General features: G+C 33.5%; 1 pseudogene across 1 annotated transcript in view; it reads right to left on the bottom strand.

Annotated features, from left to right (window-relative positions):
• LOC118200716 (uncharacterized) overlaps positions 1-20872 on the bottom strand; it is a 103253-nt pseudogene that overhangs the window by 30080 nt on the left and 52301 nt on the right. Inside the window, exon 2 of the transcript XR_015042701.1 lies at positions 17824-20638. The product of XR_015042701.1 is annotated as an uncharacterized LOC118200716 (transcript). The remainder of the gene's footprint in view (positions 1-17823; positions 20639-20872) is intronic.

The raw sequence follows: 20872 nt of genomic DNA, 5'->3' as shown, positions 1-20872 counted from the left end.
ATCGAAAGTTCAAGCTTACTTTTATAAAATTGCTCTTACAGTCTGCAAAAAATAATAAGCCAGATCCAATTTGAAGATATTACGCAATCATCGACATTAACTGAAATAGATAATTAGATAATTTTAGCTTATACTGTCCGTTATACATTAAACGCACCCGTGAAAACGTATTCTGTGCTCGCGCACACTCATATGCGCAGTCGTAAAGGACTTGCGTGCACTCGTAAATGCCTATGCGCATGCGTCAACACGGCGCATGCACAGAAAGATTTTAGCTTTGAGGTCCGGATTATGGGTGTCCGAATTAACGACTTTTGACTGTATATTTCCTAGGTCGTACTTTCGAGACATGAAAAATGCAATTTGAATTTCGTCAATTGGCCCAGTAGAACGGGAGATAAGAACTGTCCCCCCTTTTTTGTGTGTGTGTGTGCAGTCTACATAATATATTTAACGATTTGAGGTATAATAAATTTTTCATTAGTTAGAAATTTGGTTCAATGAGGGGGGTATATGAAACCCACCCACCCCTTACGCAAAAGGCTTTCTTAAATAACTCAGGGTTCATAGTCACATTTTAGTTAAAAAAATAAGCACCTATAAGCACTTTTCAAGCACATTTTAAGGAAAAAATAAGCACCTCTCTAATTACATTATACACAACTGCATTGTTGGCTTTAGTTTTCCACATGCAAATTTTGATCGGAGGTCAATCGGCGGTAAGCTAACGTGGTTGCCGCTGATTGGCCGATGACGTCAAGATCGGCGGGTTGGCCGAATATAATATATATGTATGCCGGTATCGCCAAAAAGTTTTTGGTGTTCTTGTTCTCTTGTGTTATTATGAGTTAGCATAATGCTACTTTGCTTTCACTAAATGATTTTAAATGTAAAGGCTAAAGTGTTAGCTCTTTTATTTTATTTACGGAATAAAGCAAGGATTTTATTTAGTTTAGTCTTAGCTTTATTTTAAGGGAAGCAAAACATGCTTTGCCTTTATCACCAATGCCAACAGGGTTATGGGCCCAGCGTCAACAGCTAATCAGTCATCCAGTTCAACTCAGCTTTGAAGGAATGTAGGTGAAGAGGGCCGTTATCCACGAAAAGAAGCTGACCTGTCTTAGAAGTTTGTTTCAGTCGTTGTGCTCACACTTAATTGAAGATGTCATTACTACCTGAAGGTTTTGAGTTGTTAAACCATGACAACTGGGATCGATGGAAAGTCGACATGAAAATGCTGTTACTGGATAGAAATTGTTGGAGCTTCATAGAGGACAAAGAAGAAGAATTAGATAAAAGTGCAACAAAGCGTGAGAAGCAGGAGTTCACACTGAGGGAGAACAGAGCCTTCACTACATTATATTACGGAATTAAAGCTGAGTTCAGACCGCTGATACAAGAATGTTCAAGTGGTAAAGAAGCGTGGGAAGTTCTACAGAAGCAATTCGAACCCAAAACAAGAGCAAGGATAATTCAGTTACTGGATGAATTTTTTAGTATTAGATATACGCCAAATGAAGAAATAGGATTATTCGTCGCAAGGATAAGAATAACTGCAAAGAAGTGGGCTGAAGCTGGTCACAACTTGGCAGATCTTTTTAAAGGATTTCAGGCAATAAGGAGATTACCCCCAGAATATTTTGGCATTGTACAATTGATCTATAGGTGGAAAGACGAAGATTTTACGCTGGAAAGAATTACTGAAGAGCTGGTAAGGGAAGAAAGCCGACTTCGCCAGGTAAACGCCGATTTAGAAGACAGCAAGGTAAGCGTGTTTAATACTATTAGTTTAAACGCAGGGAAAGATAAAGTTAAAAATAAAACTAAATCTAAGAAAAAAATGGGGAATATGAAAATAGGACCTTGTTCCAGATGTCATAAATTTGGGCACTTAATTACTCAATGTAAAGAAAATGTAAGTAAAAATCAAAAGTTTAAAATAGACGATAAAAATGGACAGCTTAAAGATAAAGAATTAATGTTAGTAGAAAATTATGTAACAACTACAGATAAAGGAGGTAACGCAGATAAATTTAATTGGGTCGTAGATACTGCAGCTACAACTCATTTCTGTAATAATAGAAATTTAATGACAAATTTCGAAGAAATAAACGATATACGTATGTCTTTAGCTGTAGGAAATTGTGAAAGTAAAGTACTAGGAAAGGGTAGTGTCAAATTTGCAGTAAAAGTAGGCAATCAAATAAATTGGATTGAGTTAGATAATGTGTTATATAATCCAAATCTAAGAAGAAATTTATTATCGGGAGAAAGGTTAGAAAAGGCTGGTGCTCATTTTGTGATTTCAAAAGGGAAGATGTGGATATACTTTAATAATTGGGATAGATTATGCTACGCTAAACGATATGACGGACTTTATCACGTAAAACCATTTAGATATGCAACAGGTAAAAGGGAAGCTGGTCACGGTACAGAAATTGGAAAGTTAAATAAAATAGACGATGCAATGCTATGGCATCGGAGATTTAGCCACGTAAATTTTGATTATATTGAGAAAACTAGTAAGAATCAAAGCGTGAAAGGGTTACCAGAAATTGAAAAACCAATAGAGAGGTGTAAATCATGTATTATTGCTAAATCTAGTAGAATAACTTTTAAATCTGTTCCGAAGAGATCTTATAAACCATTGCAGTTGGTTTATTTAGACGTTTGTGGCCCACTACCAGTTCCATCTAAGGGTGGGAGTAAATATTTTCTTGCTATTATAGATGACTATAGTGGATTAGTAACAGTGTATTGTATGAAAAATAAAAACCAATTGTTCTACAACTTTAAGAATTATCATAGGCAAATGGAAAGACTGACAAATAGAAAATTAATAAGTATACGCACTGATAATGGTGGGGAACTCTGTAATAGGCAATTCAAAGTGTACTTAGCCGAAAATGGAATTAGTGTTGAACGCACGAACGCGTACACCCCAGAAGAGAACGGTGTGTGTGAACGTTTTAACCGAACGGCATTAGACGCAGTTAAAGCTATGCTTAATGACAGTAAAATGGGAAAAGAATGGAGGGCAGAAGCTCTTGGCTGTTTCGTACATACGTGGAACAGAGTATGTCATAAAAGCAACCGAACCCCTTATGAAATGTTCCTAAATAGAAAACCCAGTGTTGTTTATTTTAAGGTATTTGGCTGTAAAGCCTATGTTGGCGTGCCAAAACAGATTAGGAATAAATTAGAAATGAGGTGCAAAGAAGGAATCATGGTAGGATATGCGAAGGAAACTAGAGGTTATAGGATATGGCTGCCAGAAGAACGCAAATTAACAGAAACCTGTAATGTGAAGTTCTATGAAAAACTGTATGCAGCAAATGGCATCCTGGAACAGAAATCTAAACCTAAATTTAAAAGACTAGAGGAATCTGAGCTATTAGTAGAATCAAATGAAGAACAGAAAATTTCTAGAGAAGAAATAAAGTTGTCAGATGACAAATCTACTCCGAAAGAAGTATCAGACTTAAACTGGCAAAGAAAAGCAGTTAAAAGGCCAGATGGAACACGTACAGACATATATTATTATGTAGAGGGAACAGACACCCGTTTTAGATCCTATAATGATATTGAAAAGTATTGTGAGGCAAGAAATATTAAATTTGAAAAAGATAAGTTCGATTTTAGTGGAAAAAACGAATACTCGGGGAAAGTTAATTTCGTGGAACAGGAGACTCGCTCTGTGTCTGAAGAGGCAAATTCCGTAGAAATAGTTATCCCACAAAATTTTAAAGAAGCACGAGAATCAGTAATTGCCGAAGAATGGGATAAGGCAATGAAAGAAGAAATCGACACAATAAAGAAAAGAAAGGTTTGGGAATTAGTCGAAAAGCCAGAAAATAAAACTATAATAGGAAACAAATGGGTCTATACGCCAAAAAGAAATGAAAAGAATCAAGTGGTTAGATACAAAGCACGCTTAGTAGCGCAGGGATTCAGGCAGAAAAGGGGTGAAGATTTTGATGACGTTTACAGTCCTGTAGTAAATTTTTCAATCATAAGAATATTTTTCACTATACTGGAATGTTTATATGGATGGACTAATTGTCAGTTAGATGTAAAGAACGCATATTTATATGCAAACCTAAATGAGAAAATATATATGACCCAACCAGAGGGATTTATCGAAGAGAAAAATAAAGTGTGTTTATTACACACGGCCATTTACGGTCTACATCAAAGCGGCCGTGAATGGTTTTGTGAATTTGAAAGTACTTTAGAAAATCTACATTTTAAGAAAATACAATGGTGTAATTGTGTTTATAAGGGTTCAAATGTAATTATCTTGTTATATGTAGATGATATGGTGATTTTTAGTAAAGATCAATATAGTATAGATAAAGTAATTTCACAGCTGAGTAAGTTTTTTGATCTTAAACTATTAGGCAAAACTAAAACATTACTTGGAATTGAATTCTTAGAGAATGAAAATGGGTTTTTTATACATCAGCAAAAATATATCGAAGAAATTTTTGAAAAATTTAAACATTTCCAGATACCAATAGCTTCACTTCCCATAGCTAAGGGCACTATTCTTACAAAATTAGATTGTCCATCTACAAGTGCAGAAATTACGGAAATGCATACATTACCCTTTAGAAATCTGTTAGGATGTTTAGTTTTTGTAGCTAACAGGACAAGGCCTGATATTACATATGCAGTGAATATCTTATCACAATTTCAGGAGAATCCTGGAATTAGGCATTGGGAAGCATTGTTGAAATTGCTTGGTTATTTCAATAGTACTAAATTATATAAGATAAACTTATCAAAGATTAAACATCTAAATTTACATTGTTATTCAGATGCTGATTATGCAAGTAATAGAGATGACCGCGTGTCCATGGGAGGATATATATTATATTTAGATGAAGTACCGGTAATCTGGAAAACTGTTAAACAAAAATGTGTAAGTTTATCAACCATGGAAGCGGAGCGCCTTATCTGAAGCAGCGAAGGAATTAATGTGGACGAAAAATGTCTTACAAGATGAAATTTTAAAGTTTAATTTAAGAGAGTGTAAACTATTTTGTGATAACAAGTCTGCCATTGATTTTTCTAGATCGCCAATAGAAAATCGCCGAACTAAGCACATAGACGTAAAATATCACTTTGTTAGAAGACTAGTAAATGATGGAGTGTTTGACCTTGAATTTATCACCAGTAAATTAAATACTGCCGACTTATTTACAAAAGCAGTGACTGCTGTTAATTTAAGAAAGTTTTGTTTAGATGTTTTCAGTGTTTAAAGACAATAAGTATTTTTGTATAATAGAACTGAACTATGAACTTCTGTGAAAGTTTTGTTTTTGTCTTTGCATGGGGAAAAGAGGGCCGTTTGTTGGCTTTAGTTTTCCACATGCAAATTTTGATCGGAGGTCGATCGGCGGTAAGCTAACGTGGTTGCCGCTGATTGGCCGATGACGTCAAGATCGGCGGGTTGGCCGAATATAATATATATGTATGCCGGTATCGCCAAAAAGTTTTTGGTGTTCTTGTTCTCTTGTGTTATTATGAGTTAGCATAATGCTACTTTGCTTTCACTAAATGATTTTAAATGTAAAGGCTAAAGTGTTAGCTCTTTTATTTTATTTACGGAATAAAGCAAGGATTTTATTTAGTTTAGTCTTAGCTTTATTTTAAGGGAAGCAAAACATGCTTTGCCTTTATCACCACTGCCAACATGCATAACCTTAAAGGAAAAATTAGACTTGTAATTTAAAATATGAGCAATGCAATATTTGGCTAAATCGCAGAATAGGCTGCATCAATTGATGCTGTGTTTACTTCTCTTATGCTTGGACACGCCTTTTTATGACGTAATATTGGACACGCCTTTTTATGACGTAATATTGGTTACGCCTCTCCTTAAAAACAAGTTATAAGTATGCTATAGCTTCGTATTTAAAGAAAACTTAAATGAAGTTTTAACTGAGTGGAAACGGTAGGTTTATAATGCTCTGCGCGAGATTTTTTTAATTATAAATCTACTTTTGTGTGGTGTGTGATAGTGTTAGCATTTAACGCAACGAATTATCTCTGACAAAGGTATTATTAAGATACCAAACGATTGAAAACGATCATTACCAAACGATTGAAAGCATTGAATGCATGAGTTAAAAGTTATAACCGCAACTTCTGAAAATACAAAAAAGAATTCTTTTGCTTAAAGAATGTTTTGATTATTGATGAATGTGTCAAAATCGGTGCTTATTGCAGAATGGACGAGTATCTGAATCTGGATTTTTTTAATCAGTTGGAGCGAAGAGGCAAAAAGAGCGTTATCGAGTGGTGTATGGAGAAAAGTTTGATTACAATATCGTATAAGAGCCCAATTTGTGGAACAAATATGAAACTTAGTAGAGAGACGTATAGACGATTTTGTTGGCAGTGGTGATAAAGGCAAAGCATATTTTGCCTTAAATAAAGCTAAGACTAAAATAAATAAAATTCATGCTTTATTCCGTAAATAAAATAAAAGAGCTAACACTGTAGCCTTTACATTTAAAATCATTTAGTGAAAGCAAACTAGCATAATGCTACCTGATAATCACACAAGAGAACAAGAACCAGAACATTCGCCGATACCGGCGTACATATATATTATACTCGGCCAACCCGCCGATCTTGACGTCATCGGCCAATCGGCGGCAACCCGTTAGCTTACCGCCGATTGTCCTCCGATCAAAATTTGCATGTGGAAAACTAAAGCCAACAAACGGACTTCTTTTCCTCATGCAAAGATAAAAACAAAACTTGCACAGAAGTTCATAGTTCAATTCTATTATACGAAAACACTTATTGTCTTTAAACACTGAAAACATCTAAAGAAAACTTTCTTAAATTAACAGCAGTCGCTGCTTTTGTAAATAAGTCGGCAGTATTTAATTTACTGGTGATAAATCAGTAAAACACTCCATCATTTACTAGTCTTCTAACAAAGTGATATTTTACGTCTATGTGCTTAGCTCGGCGATTTTCTATTCGCGATCTAGAAAAACAATGGCAGACTTGTTATCACAAAATAGTTTACATTCTCTTAAATTAAACTTTAAAATTAATTCTTGTAAGACATTTTTTGTCCACATTAATTTATTTGCTGCCTCCGATAAGGCGATATACTCAGCTTGCATGGTTGATAAACTTATGTATTTTGTTTAAAAGTTTTCCAGATTACCGGTACTTCATCTAAATATAATATAAATCCTCCCATGGACACATGGTCATCCCTATTACTTGCATAATCAGCATCTGAATAACAATATAAATTTAGGTGTTTAATCTTCGATAAGTTTAACTTATATAATTTAGTACTATTGAGATTACCAAGCAATTTCAACAATGCTTCCCACTGCCTAATTCCAGGATTCTCCTGAAATTGTGATAAGATATTCACTGCATATGTAATATCAGGCCTTGTCCTGTTAGCTACAAAAACTAAACATCCTGACAGATTTCTAAAGGGTAATGTATGCATTTCCGCAATTTCTGCACTTGTAGATGGACAATCTAATTTTGTAAGAATAGTGCCCTTAGCTATGGGAAGTGAAGTTATTGGTATCTGGAAATGTTTAAATTTTTCAAAAATTTCTTCGATATATTTTTGCTGATGTATAAAAACCCCATTTTCATTCTCTAAGAATTCAATTCCAAGTAACGTTTTAGTTTTGCCTAATACTTTAAGATCAAAAAACTTACTCCGCTGTGAAATTACTTTATCTATACTATATTGATCTTTACTAAAAATCACCATATCATCTACATATAACAAGATAATTACATTTGAACCCTTATAAACACAATTACACCATTGTATTTTCTTAAAATGAAGATTTTCTAAAGTATTTTCAAATTCACAAAACCATTCACGGCCGCTTTGATGTAGACCGTAAATGACCTTGTGTAATAAACACACTTTATTTTTCTCTTCGATAAATCTCTCTGGTTGGGTCATATATATTTTCTCATTTAGGTTTGCATATACATATGCGTTCTTTACATCTAATTGACAATTAGTCCATCCATATAAACATACCAGTATAGTGAAAAATATTCTTATGATTGAAAAATTTACTACAGGACTGTAAACGTCATCAAAATCTTCACCTCTTTTCTGCCTGAATACCTGTGCTACTAAGCGTGCTTTGTATCTAACCACTTGATTCTTTTTATTTCTTTTTAGCGTATAGACCCATTTGTTTCCTATTATAGTTTTATTTTCTGGCTTTTCGACTAATTCCCAAACCTTTCTTTTCTTTATTGTGTCGATTTCTTTTTTCATTGCCTTATCCCATTCTTCGGCTTTACTGATTTTCGTGCTTCTTTAAAATTTTGTGGAATAACTATTTCTACGAAATTTGCCTCTTCAGACACAGAGCTAGTCTGTTCTACGAAATTAACTTTCCCCGAGTATCCGTTTTTTCCACTAAAATCGAACTTATCTTTTTCAAATTTAATATTTCTTGCCTTAAAATACTTTTCAGTATCATTATAGGATCTAAAACGGGTGTCTGTTCCCTCTACATAATAATATATGTCTGTATGTGTTCCATCTGGCCTTTTAACTGCTTTTCTTTGCCAGTTTAAGTCTGATACTTCTTTCGGAGTAGATTTGTCATCTGAAAACTTTATTTCTTCTCTAGAAATTTCCTGTTCTTCATCTGATTCTGCTAATAGCTCATATTACTCTAGTCTTTTAAATTTAGGTTTTGATTTCTGTTCCAGGATGCCATTTGCTGCATACAGTTTTTCACTGAACTTCCCATTACAGGTTTCTATTAATTTGCGTTCTTCTGGCAGCCATATCCTATAACCCCTAGTTTCCTTCGCATATCTTACCATGATTCCTTCTTTGCACCTCATTTCTAATTTATTCCTAATCTGTCTTGGCACGCCAACATAGGCTTTACAACCAAATACCCTAAAATAAACAACACTGGGTTTTCTATTTAGGAACATTTCATAAGGGGTTCGGTTGCTTTTATGACATACTCTGTTCCACGTATGTACGAAACAGCCAAGAGCTTCTGTCCACCATTCTTTACCCATTTTACCATCATTAAGCATAGCTTTAACTGCGTCTAATGCCGTTCGGTTAAAACATTCACACACACCGTTCTGTTCTGGGGTGTACGCGTTCGTGCGTTCAACACTAATTCCATTTTCGGCTAAGTACCTTTCGAATTGCCTGTTACAGAATTCCTCACCATTATCGGTGCGTATACTTATTAATTTTCTATTCGTCAGTCTTTCCGTTTGCCTATGATAATTCTTAAAGTTGTAGAACGATTCGTTTTTATTTTTCATATAATACACTGTTACTAATCTACTATAGTCATCTACAATAGCAAGAAAATATTTACTCCCACCCTTAGATGGAACTGGTAGTGGGCCACAAACGTCTAAATAAACCAACTGCAATGGTTTATCCGATCTCTTCGGAACATATTTAAAAGTTATTCTACTAGATTTAGCAATAATACACGATTTACACCTCTCTATTGGTTTTTCAATTTCTGGTAACCCTTTCACTCTTTGATTCTTACTAGTTTTCTTAATATAATCAAAATTTACGTGGCTAAATCTCCGATGCCATAGCTTTGCATCGTCTACTTTATTTAACTTTCCAATTTCTCTACCGTAATCAGCTTCCCTTTTACCTGTTGCATATCTAAATGGTTTTACGTGATAAAGTCCGTCATGTCGTTTAGCGTAGCATAATCTATCCCAATTATTAAAGTATATCCACATCTTCCCTTTTGAAATCACAAAATGAGCACCAGACTTTTCTAACCTTGCTCCCGATAATAAACTTCTTCTTAGATTTGGATTATATAACACATTATCTAACTCAATCCAATTTATTCGATTGCCTACTTTTACTGCAAATTTGACAGTACCCTTTCCTAGTACTTTACTTTCACAATTTCCTACAGCTAAAGACATACCTATAGCATTTATTTCTTCGAAATTTGTCATTAAATTTCTATTATTACAGAAATGAGTTGTAGCTGCAGTATCTACGACCCAATTAAATTTATCTGTGTTACCTCCTTTATCTGTAGTTGTTACATAATTTTCTACTAACATTAATTCTTTATCTTTAAGCTGTCCATTTTTATCGTCTATTTTAAACTTTTGATTTTTACTTACATTTTCTTTACATTGAGTAATTAAGTGCCCAAATTTATGACATCTGGAACAAGGTCCTATTCTCATATTCCCCATTTTTTTCTTAGATTTAGTTTTATTTTTAACTTTATCTTTCCCTGCGTTTAAACTAATAGTATTAAACACGCTTACCTTGCTGTCTTCTAAATCGGCGTTTACCTGGCGAAGTCGGCTTTCTTCCCTTACCAGCTCTTCAGCAATTCTTTCCAGCGTAAAATCTTCGTCTTTCCACCTATAGATCAATTGTACAATGCCAAAATATTCTGGGGGTAATCTCCTTATTGCCTGAAATCCTTTAAAAAGATCTGCCAAGTTGTGACCAGCTTCAGCCCACTTCTTTGCAGTTATTCTTATCCTTGCGACGAATAATCCTATTTCTTCATTTGGCGTATATCTAATACTAAAATTTTCATCCAGTAACTGAATTATCCTTGCTCTTGTTTTGGGTTCGAATTGCTTCTGTAGAACTTCCCACGCTTCTTTACCACTTGAACATTCTTGTATCAGCTGCCTGAACTCAGCTTTAATTCCGTAATATAATGTAGTGAAGGCCCTGTTCTCTCTTAGTGTGAACTCCTGCTTTTCACACCTTGTTGCACTTTTATATAATTCTTCTTCTTTGTCCTCTATGAAGCTCCAACTATTTCTATTCAATAACAGCATTTTCATGTCGACTTTCCATCGATCCCAGTTGTCATGGTTTAACAACTCAAAACCTTCAGGTAGTAATGACATCTTCAATTAAGTGTGAGCACAACGACTTGAACAAACTTCTAAGACAGGTCAGTTTCTTTTCGTGGATAACAGCCCTTTTCACCTACATTCCTTCAATGCTAAGTTGAACTGGATGACTGATTAGCTGTTGGCGCTGGGCCCATAACCCTGTTGGCAGTGGTGATAAAGGCAAAGCATATTTTGCTTCCCTTAAATAAAGCTAAGACTAAAGTAAATAAAATTCATGCTTTATTCTGTAAATATAATAAAAGAGCTAACACTGTAGCCTTTACATTTAAAATTATTTAGTGAAAGCAAACTAGCATAATGCTAACTGATAATCACACAAGAGAACAAGAACCAGAACATTCGCCGATACCGGCGTACATATATATTATACTCGGCCAACCAGCCGATCTTGACGTCATCGGCCAATCGGCGGCAACCACGTTAGCTTATCACCGATCAAAATTTGCATGTGGAGAACTAAAGCCAACAGATTTTGAGTGGTGCGCAATGTCGAGTTTGTGCAACTCTGAGATGTTTTTTTAAGTGAAAATTGATCGATGTGCACATGGGCAAAGCCAATGCTGTGCGCGATGGCGAGTTTGTGCAATTCTGGGATGTATTTTTTAAGTGAAAATAGATCAATGTGCACATGGGCAAAGCCAGTGTGGTGCGCAATGCAGAGTTTGTGCAATTCTTGGATTTTTTTTAAAGTGAAAATAGATCGATATGCACATGGGCAAGCCAATGTGGTGTGCAATGCCCAGTTTGTGCAATTCTGACATGTTTTTTTAAGTGAAAATAGATCGATGTGCACATGGGCAAAGCCAGTGTGGTGCGCAATGCCGTGTTTGTGCAATTCTGGAATTTTTTAAGTGAAAATAGATTGATGTGTACATGGGCAAAGCCAATGTGGTGCGCGATGCTGAGTTTGTGCAATTCTGGGATGTTTTTTAAGTGAAAATAGATCGATGAGCACATGGCCAAAGCCAATGTGGTGCGCAATGCCGAGGTTGTGAGTGATGCCGAGTTTGTGCAACTCTGGGATTTTTTTTAAGTGAAAATAGATCGATGTGCACATGGTCAAAGTCAATGTGGTGCGGAATGCCAAGTTTGAGCAATTCTCTAATTTTTCTTTAAGTGAAAATAGATGGATGAGCGCATGGACACCGAGTTTGTGGAATTCTTTGATGTTTTTCGAGCGAATACTGATCGTTGTGTAGAAGAGAAAATGAGGTTGTGTGTGATGCCAAGCAGTAATGTAACTTTATTTATGTGCAATGTTTAACATATCGTTAGTGTATTTTAAATTTGTATTGTTGTTTTAATTGTGAATTATATTTAAGACGTCATTTTTCATTTAAATCATATTTTAATTTTTTGGCTTTGATATGTTTATAAAGTTTTCCGACTTACGATATATATCGATAGCCCGACGATTTACTCAACAGTAGCAAAATTGTGAACTTTAACTCTTGAAGTAACGTTTACCTCATATTTTAATACGTAGTGTTTGGTGTCGTAATTGCACTTGATAATACGAGTTCAATGATAATATGTGCGTGTGTGCGTATGTGAAGCATTGCTTAGTGTTCCAAGTTTGTAGTATTTATTTTATTATATTATTTTCTTTCATTCTGAGGAATTAGATTTTTTTTTTATTTATTAATGCGTAGAATTCTAGCATGCCTACACAGAATATGATGTGATTTAGGAATTTTAGAAACTGATATAAAAGCTGTGTAATGATTTCATATGCAATAAAAATATTCTTCTTTTTTTATTAATGTAAAGTTTAAAATTTTTAGAAATAATTAAAATTGTCTAATTATTGGTATGTAAGGAATTATGTCGTTACGTAGCAAGAAGGTAATTTGTAAAAATGATAAAATTGAAATGTTCCACAATATGAATTAAAATTTTTTAAAAAATTATTTTATTTGTATAATAAAAAAATTAATAAAAATAATAATAATAATTTAATAAAAATCTTTGAAAATATTGAAGCTCTACAAGTATTAGAGACTGTGATGTTGTTTATCGTTTTAATAATTGGTAGAATTCGCTCACTGTATCATGGTAATTTTAAATATAAACAATTTATTATACTTATTATCAGTAACGCCTAAGCTTAAATGTTAAAAATGTAAATTGAAAGTAAAGAATTTGATATTAATTTACAATAATAAACAATTTATTATTGTTATTTTTAAGAGAAAATAGAAAGTACACATAGTATAAATGTGACACTAGATTGTGACGTCATAAGCTTAGTCCCACCCATTTATTGACGTCACACAGCTCCTCCTACTGAACTTTGTTGATGCAGCCTATTCTGCGCTTTTACCCAATATTTATTAACAGAATGAGCATTACCTCAACAATGGAAAACAATTTTTTTTATTTTTATTTTTATTTATTTTTTTTTTTTTTTAATTTTGAATGACAGTTCAATTTACAGAATTAGTTTACAACGAGAGGAAAAAAACTATGCAGAACTAAATTATATTACAAGATTTAATGATGATATTTCAGTTGAAAATATAGAAAATAAATAATAATAAGCCATATTAATTGTATTCATTTGGCACCTAATAATAAATACAATTTATTTTTCCACTCATATTAATATTTAAATAATTTAACTTAAATCAAAATTCTGAACATTTTCTAAATTTTCATTGCATACAGTTTTCCCTTAACATATATTCCAAGCAAAGTAATTTAAGTAAAAGAGACGCACATTTCTGAAATCAGAAGACGTGAAATTGCTTCATCCAGTCATCCTTTAACAGTAAAAGCTTATCTAACCCGTATTCTCGGAAATTCCCGAATATTCCAGATAGTAACTGGAAAAAGAGGAGTGAGGGAGACTGTAGCCGTTCTTTAGACTTCTCGGCCAAATAAATGATTTTGACGTTTCGATATGTGCATCATATAAAAATAGACCAACGGAACTGAGAAATATTCTGCTTAGAAAGTACAGTAAAACTCTTTTAAGTGTTCATAAACAAATCTCAGACTGAACATCAAAATTAATTATCAATGCAAAATACCGCAAACGTTATTGCGCAATACGTGCGGCATAATTCTTCCATATGTGATATTACGCAATCGGAATCAACACCTGCCGGTATTCGGAGAACAGAGAACTAAATAAAGGAAAAAAAAAAAAAAGAGAGAAAGAAAGAGACTTACTAATCTGGGGTGTTTCTGATTCTAATTTTCAACAGACTGTATTAAATTTCCGGAATAGAATCAATCTTCGCTTGGGTTGGGTAGACCGCAAAAACTTTTTAGTCCTATTCAATCCAGATTGGACAGTGACAAATAAAAAAAAAAAAAAAAAGTCCGCTGCTTCAATATTAGAGATTTTGCGGAGAAACTCCCAACCTCCGTACTGTATAATGTATTGGCAAAGAAAATGAAATTATTTTGATTATTCGATTACTTTCCTTTTATTTAAGCCATTCCGAATATTATTCCTTAGAAAGCTAATCTGTGTAAAAACACACCCATTTTTGGAAGTTTATCTATACTTCAGCAGTTACTGCAAGTATATTATTATAAATATTCATACATATGCTCATAATATAAGCATAACGATCATAATAAACACGAATATGAACTGACCACGCGGAAGGAGAATGCAAATTATTAAAATCTTGATAAATATTCAAACGTGTGCAGTATTTGGGTGGGAGGAAAAGAATACCAAATGTACCGGAATTTTCTACCGTTTTCAATTCTTTGGCCAATAGAAACGACGTGCACCTGTCTGTACTCTCGCGCGCACCATAGGTTACGTTAATGCAGAGGAAGGGGGAGGAAGCAATTTCCGGGAGTATGATTCACCATCTGACGTTGCATACAAGGAAGAAAAGTTGTTTATTTAGTTTCGGCTTTGGTACGGGGAAAAAATGCGCGTTCATTAAAAACAAAAGATTTTTAAAAAAAAGCACTAAAAACAAAAAAAATAAGGGCTTTAAAAAAAAGTAAGCACCTATAAGGGCCTTTACATTTTATTTTCAAATATAAGGACTTATAAGCACTTGTAAGGATCGCTACGAACCCTGTTCAAGACGTTCTCCAAAAAGTAAGAAATTCATCGCAAACTTTCCGTAAAATGCATCCATTACATGTTGATATGTTGATACCATGGAGACATTTTGTCACATATTTCTCGAATCTCTAGAATCGTGGGTCTATAAATCTTGCCTTCAAATCCTTCTAAACTTTCCATGCTGCAATGTCAAAAATACTGAAGAAAAATTATCCCAACCAATTCTGTAACAGCAAAAAGACAGAAATATTTCGGGGAAAAAAAGGAAGGAAAATGTGTAAAATTAATTTTATAGAGGAAACTGATGCATATTCTGAGAATTTTGAATAATCTGTGACAATTACATGGGAAAAACACTTACCATGAAAAAATTAAAAAGAAGACATTTTTAATTAACTACATAGCTAATTTTGCTTTTACCAAGAGCTGTTTCGTAAATTATGCTTTATAGCTATATACCTTATTTTTTCAGATTTAAAATAAATCATAAGTTGCCAAAATGAAGCTTTATAATATGACAGTGAAAAATAAAAATGTTTTATTTTAATGTTATTTTTTAAATATAATTCTAATATATTACCATTATTTTAATGAAATTTATCAATGTTATGATGTTTAAAAAAAAAAAATCGCTGAAAAATTCTCAGATCTCAAAATTAAAATTTTTCTATAGAAACTGATCTTAAAATCGCCAAAATGTTGACAAGTAGTCAAATTTAGAACCATTTAATAAAAGAATTCACAATCCCCAAAAGTGTAAAGTTGTTTAGGAGCTCTTTATTAGAAAAAATGAATTTGGAAATGCTTATGTTTCACTTCTTGCTTAGAAACTCGAGTATCCCATCATTTATATTAGAAATACAAACAAATTATAACCCATAAACCCATTCAAAAGATACCATATATGTCAGTGAATCACGTAAAATATTCCTCCAAAATGCTAATTCACACTCAAAATGACAGTCGTAAAAACAAACAGAAGTTTCAGATGATTAAAATTAAGGACCTTCTACTGATTTTGGCCAAAATTAAGTACTTTTAACGACCAAAAATCAATTTCAAAAAGTTTAAGGACTCTTAAGGACCGTACGAACACTGAAATTCCAATTGGGGGGAGGGCACACAAAGTACTTAAACCATTTCTGAATATACGAGGGCTATCCAGAAAGTAGATTACGTTTTGGAATAAAAAAATAAACAAAGTATAGGAAACAAATTTTATTATATACAGATGAAAGCCACACTCAAATACTACTTTTCTACATAGTCACCATACAAATTAAGGCATTTATCGTAGCGATGTACGAGCTTGGAAATTCGTTCGTCGAAAAATTCGGCCGCCTGCGCCTTCAACCACTTCGTTACCTCTTCTTGCTTTTCGCTGATGATTTCGTGCAACAAACTTCGCGAAATTTGTGGAAAACTCAAAGAAATTTCCGTTATTGTGAAATTTCGATTTTCACGGACTTTAGCATCGACTTTTTCGAGAAGTTCGGCGGTCACTATGCTGGGTCTCCCACTTCGATCTTCGTCGTGAACATTGGTTCGGCCATTTTGAAATCTTATGACCCACTGACGCACTCCACCTTCAGTGATAATGTTGTCCCCATACACTTCACGAAGCTGCCGATAGATTTCTATCGGTTTACAGTTTTTTGCAGTCAGAAACCTTATTACTGAGCGCCCCTCGCAGCTCGCGGGATTTTCAATTAACGCAGACATTTCAAACCGTCACAGTATCTGAACGGAGCACAGCACGAACCTCTCACTAGCACGGCTAGATGCAGACTGAGCTGCGCAACGCTCTGACCCCAAGATGGCCGCGCTAGCCCCGCCCCTAGCGGACACAGACGGAAACGTAATCTACTTCCTGGATGGCCCTCGTAATAAAGCTACAATGCAACAAACATTTAATTTACTGCTATATTACTGGCTGTTATTGTCTTTCTGTGCATATTTTACCAGCCCCACATTATGAATACTGCATTATACAGAACATCTGATATTCACTGTAAACTGAATGCATTCCCTCATAAATACAGAGATGCTTCTGCTATAAGGTATTATGCTAATTAACCTAGTTAACTTCTTAGTTTGCTTGCACTTTCATTTCTACATTTGTCAATTCTCAATTAATTAGTGCAAATTAGTATAATGCAAGTATATTTTTTACTCAGTTCAATATATATATATATATATATATTGATTTTATATATATTTATATATAAATTATAAATATTTATTTTTTTGATTTACTCTGTTTTAACTACCTATTTGTTAAATTTTACTTTCTCAGCTTTATCTTTGGTAAAACATTTTTATTTTGTGGAAAGTTAGGGCCAAGCCAAAGCTACTATGATGTGCTGAATTTGAATTTCCATATTCAAATAGAAACGTGTGTTCTGATCTAACTGCACACAGCAGAGTTATGTTAAACTTTTTAAGCTTTGCATAAACCTTTTTTTTTTTATTATTTTTTTTAACAGATTTTATTTTAAACATTCACTTTGAGTTGTGATTCGCATAATTATCAGAAAGACAAAATGACAAGTCATGTGATTGCCTTTATTGTTCTAACAGGCAATTGAAGAGTTGAAAGGGAAATTGAAAAAAATAAGTTGGGAAGGAGGAACTATGAAGAGTGAGAAAACGTACACTGTACTTCATGTGAAGAGATCTAGATCAAAATATTCATTAATAGAGCATCTTAACATTTGTATAAAATTTTCAAGAAAATTAATGCTTTTAATGCTCAAATTTATTGCATTTTACTGAATGATTCACCAGATTACATGAAAAACTTCAAAAACAAATATCCGAAACAGTTATAAAATAAAAGAAGTACGAGAGACAACTTTGAATATGCAGAAAACAGGCTCTTATGTTCCATCATTTCACAGACAGTTTCAATTAGCTGCTTTCTGTTTGAAGTTGAAGATGATGCTACATCATAATTTAATTCCTTTGGTTCTGAAACATACCTTGATTTATAAACTGCATTTCCTGATAAAGATATAATGATGCTGCTCTTTTAGACTGTTCATTTCAGAGTGTATTGATACACTCTGTTCAGTATCACTACTTACTTCATCACTATAAACAACAGATAAAAATTTTTGAGGTGCTTCACTTTCTTTGTTAAGAAGTCTTATGCTCTCAGATATTACTTCATCTTGCTTTTCATCTGCTTTTGCTTCAACAATAGTAACTGACATATTATTCTGCTTTATATACTGTTCAGGTGTCATTAGTTCAATTTTAGGTTTTGGACCACTCCAAACAACAGTCACCTTTTGACAGAAATCTCCAAAATCATCAACTATTTCAAAACAATCAAATTTAACAATATCTCCAATTTTTATAACTTCTCTTAAATCATCAAAATGATCCAAAACAGATACTCCATTTCGATATAATTCATTCCAAAAGAATGCTGCAGGTTTTTTCAGCAAGCTATTTTCCATTTCAGCATACCTGTGATAAACTTTTGTTATTTTACCATCAATATCTTGAAAACGCTTAATGGATGCTTTCTTTTCAGACTCAGATGCAACCGGTTCATTCATTAAATCAGACTCTACCACTATATTTGCATAATTCTCTTCAAGATTATGTGCATCTGCTTTTGCTTCAAATACCTTTATAAATTTATTACCCACAGATAATAGGTCTTTTTTTGTTTCTGGTATTTCCTTTTGCTTATTTTCCTTATTAAAGTTATTTGAATCAGAAACACTATGATTACAGTCTTCAAATACTTCAGTATCTAAGTTTTCACTATTTTCATCATCTGGGTAGGGTGTATCACCCCAGTTCAATGTTTCTGAATGATCTAAAGTTGAACTGTCACAAAAACTAAATTTTTTAAAGTTTTCTACATTTTCTTCAGAACCTGTCGGTGGCAATTCATCTTGAATAAGATCTGATTTATTGAGACTAGCAGCAGAATCGAAAGACTTTCTGTAATTTGAAATTTCATTATCAGAATGAGGGGCATAACTATACTTTTTCTTTTCCCCAGAACCAGCCAAAGAGTATTTCTGTTTTAAATCCTTAGATTTTCTGAAAGGGGCATAATTAGCATTAGAAGATAATCGCTGTGAAGAATGAGTTGAAGATTTCAGAATTTCAGAACTAAAACTTTTGTCGGCCAACTTTTGTCGATTATCATAAGAACTTGATCTTTGATTCTGCTTAAAATCTTCAGATTTTTTGGATGAAGAGTCAATACTAACTTCCGATAACACGGAAATTTCTGATGTCTTTGAAGTACAGCTACCAGATTCTGGTATATCATCAAGATCATCATCATCATCTATGAATGCACTAAAGTCACCTATACATGTTGGTAAAACTACATCTGGCTTTTCACCAACCCATACCAATACAGCCTTCCAATAAGGTGCAGATTTGATTTCAACAGCATCAAAATACACATCCTGACCATCAGAAAATTCCCAACATACATCTGTCACTTGATTACCATGAACATAAAAAAGACTAGAATCAGCATCAACTAATTCTTCAAGGTTCTTACCAAATGTAATTACCGTTCCTTTGTTATTAGGGCTAATTTTACCAGCAGTATTTTTAATCATTTGAGGAGTAGCTTTATCTTTTTTTTACATCACCATTTTCTTTTTTAAGCGATCTATTTTGTGTGGATGACTTTCGACTCTCAACATCTAATGTGTCATCTAGATCAGAATCTAAATCACCATTTTTTAATTTAGTGCTTCTTTCCTTTTTAAGCCATACTTGAGTCGCCTCCCAACGAGCTCTTGCCTCTTTCTTTGTACTTCTTATAGCCTTAAAATTAACAACATCTCCCTCTTTTAATACTTTAGTTAAATCCATAACATTTTTAAATTTACACACATTATGCCTGTGAAAGAAAACTGTATTTTTTATGTCACCATCAATTATAATAAATCCAACAGAAGGAAAAATTTTCTGTATTTCACCAAAACCGTCCAAAAAATTTCCATCATATAATCCAGTTTCACGTTTTTTACGTGTGTTAGGAATAGTAGGTTTTTCTTCATCATCAGAAACAGGAGCAAACCATACGCTGGTGGCTCGATATTTACTTTCATAATTCATATTTCCTTTTATAGCATTAAAACAAACCTTACGTCCAATAAAAAGTCCATTAAAATCTGTAAGAAGAGTTTTCTCTTTGTCATTAAAATTGGCTGGTGTAAAATAGACTGATGTTTTGAAAGGTTTCTGTGCATTTATAAAACCATAAGTAGGAAATATTCTTACAACAATGCCTTCCCCCATCATTTATATTAAAAGGCAATGAGCCACCTGACTCTGAACTGCTATCATAAGAACCATTTTTTGACTTTTCTTTCTGAACTGAAATAATGGATGAATTTACTGTCACTATACCATGCTCGTCAATACTGAACAAATTTTTATGCTTTCGGATGAATTTCATCAGCTCTGATTTACTTGTACCCAAAGCTTCTCTTACTCTGAAATCAAGCTGAGAAAGATGACCAGTAAGATGCTGAAACTGAATTGATCCACCAGATTTCTGAATTCTCTCCTTTATGAAGTCTGCATACTCTTCTTCTACACTTTTTAATGAAGAAACACTTTTTTCACTCATGTTTCTAATGAATTGGATGCAAGTCTCCAATTTATGACTGTACTATAAACCTAAAAGAATGAAATAATTAAATCTCAAATTGATATTTACTAAAACAAACATAAAAGTAAAACAACAGCCAAAAGTACAGTAAAAGCTCAACTATATACAGTCAAAAGTCTTTAATCTGGATGTCCATAATCCGGACCTCCAAGCTACAAACTTTCTGTTCATGCGTAAACGCATAATGCATTTCCGCATGCACGTAATACCTTTGCGCATAATACGTTTACGCATGCGTGTTT

Source organism: Stegodyphus dumicola, chromosome 8 (genome assembly GCF_044657685.1).
Source record: "Stegodyphus dumicola isolate Sdum_Otavi_A_Nest chromosome 8, ASM4465768v1".
NCBI classification, from domain to species: Eukaryota; Metazoa; Arthropoda; class Arachnida; order Araneae; family Eresidae; genus Stegodyphus; species Stegodyphus dumicola.
This window is presented reverse-complemented; position numbering and strand designations above follow the sequence as displayed.